Below are 4,441 nucleotides of genomic sequence, written 5' to 3'. Positions count from 1 at the left end.
GTGACATGGTTGTAAATACTTTGATACACATTATATGTTGCTCCACTCAATACACTATTCTCCCTACTAGAATAATGAATCCTATATGTCATTACCATCACATCAAATTCTGTCTCTGGATCAAGAATGTCTTTTGTGGTGTACGCTCTCCCATTTCTTTGTGCTTCTATCAGTTTCACATATTTGTCAACTAGGATTGTCTTGGTGGTTAGCTTCCCTTCAATGCAACTAAATCATGTTATCCTCTAGATAACTTCCTTTATGACATAGGGGTAAAAGCACAAACCTGTGTCACCCTTTTCTAAAGGAAAAAGGTTAACAAAGGTATAACTGGTCACCTTCAATGATATAAAACTTGTATTATTATTTAGAATTTAAAAATGATGTAAACTAATGAAATGTGTAAGAATTGATAAATTTTAGGGTTATATTTTTAACAATTGTTTGGAATAGGAATTGATATATTTTCATAATTTTTATAGAGAATTTTTTAGTTGCTAAAAAACACTGAGAATTAGGAATCTAGTTCCCAACACAACAAAATTATATGGAAATAAGCTTATTTCGCTTTGATCTTAGATTTTTTTATAGATAACATATATAACTAGAACATTCAAAAATAAAAAATCGGCTTTAGACCTATATTTTCTCTTTTATAATGTTTCAAATTTCAACTTGCCTAAAATTAATAGTTTTCATCTCCCACCACATTTTTCAAAATAAATATATTTTATAAATATATTTTGACTAAAATAAAAATTATGCATTCTAGAAGAGGACTCTCTCCTCTAAAATGTCGTATAAGTTTCAAATTTTTAATATGATTTAATACTTTTTTCTTTCTCAAAATTGACATCTTTTTGAGTGTTAAAATAAATGCTTGAAGATTATTTTAATTATAATATAATATATCTAATTAAAACACTATAAACTCTATATGATAATAATCTTGACTTTGAGCTCTATAAAATGGTGTTTATAAGTTATTAAAAAAAATCATAAAAAATAGTAAGAGTTATTGAATTGTCAATTTTTTGAAATAATTATATTTCTTTAGTAATTAAATATAAACTAGTATAAAACATGCATTTAATAGAAATTTTCAATTGGAAAAGAGCATATATAACTTAGCTGGAATGAATTTATCTGGATCATATATTTTAACAAAATTGATTTTTAGATAGAAATACTCAAATTTAGTCATTTTGATTAGTTAGCTTAAAAGCTGACACGACTTTGTACTTTTGCCCATAGAGATTTTACACGTAATATTACATTCTACAAAGTAACATTCTTGCGTAGTGTGACCATATAGGTAGTAGTTGTGGCAATGCTCTTTAAAGATATTTTGAACATGTTACTAAAAATTTAGGCATGCTGAAATTTTACTTTGATAGTAACATTGCAAAAGAAATCATCCAAATCATTCTTTTTCTATTCATATACATTTCATAATTTTTCAATCATATAGAAATCATGAGTAGAAGAAAATACAATGTTCATTGTATAAATCATCAATTGATATGTACAATTTTTAGTTTTACAAAGTATGGAATGAATAGAAAATGCTAGAAATGAAAATCTCACACAAGTTGTGAGTCTAACTACTGTCTTTCATACATATTGAGAATGAAGAAAAATATAACATGGGAAGGTAAAGTTAGAGGTAACCAGTCATTGCCTTTTAAGCGTTTGACTGGTTATATGATCTTCAATGTTGCTCTTGGTCCAGCTCTTGATCTGACAGCTCCAGGTCTTCGTTCTCCTACATGAAAAAAAGTGAGGTTAGATCTTAAAATATCTAAGCAATGACTAAATACCTACAGCTACGTACCCACACATGTAATATTTTTCTTATTCTGAATACATATAAAAAATAGTAAAGTGTATTCTAATTGTACAAAGTAGAGGATTTGTGTGTTGAGGCATTAGATGATGTTGGTCATTGGAAATTAAGTTACCAATTATCAGATCTAGTGGATGTTGAATTGGAGTGACTTGATACAAGGCTTGGAACTCAAATTGGACCAATTCACATATCCTATTATGATGTTCAAATTAGATGGCTTTTAAGTGCTCTCCAAAGATTCAAATGGATGTTTTAAAAAAAAAGACTGAGAGTGAACCAGAAGTCAAGATAGAGGTAGTAGCTGGAGCCTAGTACCATCAAAGATGGATACTTCAAGTTCTAGCAATTGTTGTTCATCATAATTGGATAAAAAGTACAATCTATTATTTTGAATTCACATGGAGAGTCTCCCAATACAAGCTTCACTAAGTGTAGTTCACAAGATGGGGATCTTTGACCACAAATTGCTTCAGAGATACTCTAGAAAACTGGAACATATGATTGTAAATTTCCTAATGGATTTTACTCAGTAATCCCAATTAAAACTTTGAAGGAACAATTTGATACTATTCCATCTCCTAAAGAATTGTCTACAGTGGGTCCAAAGGGTGTGAGGGCTGATGCTATTCTTGTGGACTTAGAAAAGGACATTAAACTTGCAAGGCTGAAGGAGCTTACCATAGCACTAGTGAAGGGTTTGAGTTCAAATCCAGCATGGATAATAAGCAAGATTGCTAAAGTGGTATCTGATTTCTATGGAGGAGTTGTTCTTGAAGCTAGTGTTGGGAAGTATATTATAGATGATGTCACCTCAGTAACAAATAGCTTTGAACTTCAATTTCTTGGAAAAATTAAAAATGGAATATGTCGACCTCAAGGAATGCTTTTTAAAGTTCTTGCAGATGTTAAAGGACTTAGGAGTAAACATTTCTGGGCTTACAGGTATATGATAAGGCGATTCTTTAGGCTGACCTAATAGGCATATGTCTCTTTTGGTTGTATTGAATCCTACCGAGCTACCGGTGAACAACCCATATTGGGATCATAGCAAATCCCTCTGTAAAGTTTATAGCTGGTAGGTGGGCCACCTAGATAAGTGATGCAGTTATAGTCCTATTGGCCCTTAGCTATCCACAAGAAGAGCTTCTCCATGTCATTAATGATGTGGGGATATCCATAGTTATGGGTATGAAAAAGTATTGTGTTGTGATATTCTCAATGAAATTGCAGATCAATCGGCTTCACATGTTTATTGTCTCCCTTTAGTTTCAAATCTTTTAATAAACAGTGATGAGCCTAAAAGTAGCGGAATGGAAATTTCCAAAACCAATTTAAAAAGGTTGATGGTTTTGCTGGTGTTTTCCCAGAGCATAAGTACAAAATTGTGAAGCAATTGTAGGCCAGGAAGCATATATGTGGAATGACTGGTGACAGTGTTAATGATGCACTTGTGTTGAAAAAAGCAGATATAGGAATTGTTATTGTAGATGCAACTGATGCAGCAAGAAGTGCTTCCGACATTGTTCTTACAGAGCTAGGTCTTAGTGTTATCATCAATGCAATGTTGTTGAATATCATGTAGTTATTCTTATATTAAAAGTGGCCTTAAGTAGAGGAATTTAAAAAAATCCATGTTCAAGGCGATTCAAATCTTGTTTGCATGTAGATCCAGAATAAATGGAAAAATCAAAAGTTAAAATATTGCTGCACTATGTGAGGAGGCAAAAGAGCTAGAGAGTAAATTTAAGGAATTCCATATTAACCATTGCAAGCTCTTCATCTATTGTAAGATAAACATTTGGGTGAATTTGGGAAGAAGAGCAAAGATATTATCACAAAGACGATTGTAGAAGTTGAGAAAACATTCAAGGCAGAGATTGTTTCTTCGAGTGTATGGGAAAGATGCATTTGTGAGCAACATGAAATCAAAGGATGTTTCTCCTGGAGATTTTTTTTAAAAATTATATAACTTCAAGAAAATGATAGCTGAGGCATCTACCATGCACCATTCGAAACGTATAGCAAGGTTGTTATTAGCAAAAGAGAAATTTGAAAAAACCTAGAAGAATGCATGGTAACAAGCATAAAAATAGCAGCAAATTTTTTTTTAAATTGCCATCAAATAATAGAACTACCTTGTAGAAACACGGTGGCAGTAAGCAAGAAACCCAGCTCTCACAAAATGTCAAGCAAGCATCCTCTATCGAGAGCCGTAGTCAAAAATGATGCATTGGAGGCATAAAAACTTCCATTTTTTGCATGGTGGCTACGTAAGAAAACATTTCTTCAAACCCTATCTGCAACTGCTCTGTGAGCTCTTCAAAAGATGCAGCGAAAATGAAAGTCGTTAAGGGCTAAATCAATATATCGTGCCCTCAACCATTTTTCATGATTTTTTAAGTCCACATGTTTTTTCATGGGATGTTTTCCTTTTGAAAGTGTTTTCATTTGTGTCGTGGGGGGGTGGAGGGGGGTTCTTTTCTTTTACCTAATTAAGTTTGTCTTTTTATATGTTTCCAAGTCTTGTTTTTTTTTTATTCTTTTTAAACATTGTAAAATAATATTTGCTAAAATAACATTTTATAAGTTATT

The 4,441-nt window shown here is 31.8% G+C and overlaps 1 long non-coding RNA gene across 1 annotated transcript; it reads right to left on the bottom strand.

Moving 5' to 3' along the window:
- Positions 1-1,481: 1,481 nt before the first annotated feature.
- LOC149566482 (uncharacterized) lies at positions 1,482-4,187 on the bottom strand. The gene is made up of 2 exons (XR_016362204.1): positions 3,985-4,187; positions 1,482-1,765 (listed from the first exon to the last, which is right to left on the bottom strand). It is a non-coding gene; the product is annotated as an uncharacterized LOC149566482 (long non-coding RNA).
- Between the last annotated feature and the right edge of the window lie 254 nt (positions 4,188-4,441).

The sequence above is a fragment of the Cupressus sempervirens genome, chromosome 3, assembly GCF_028749045.1.
Source record: "Cupressus sempervirens isolate cs-2001-9-10 chromosome 3, ASM2874904v1, whole genome shotgun sequence".
NCBI classification, from domain to species: Eukaryota; Viridiplantae; Streptophyta; class Pinopsida; order Cupressales; family Cupressaceae; genus Cupressus; species Cupressus sempervirens.
This window is presented reverse-complemented; position numbering and strand designations above follow the sequence as displayed.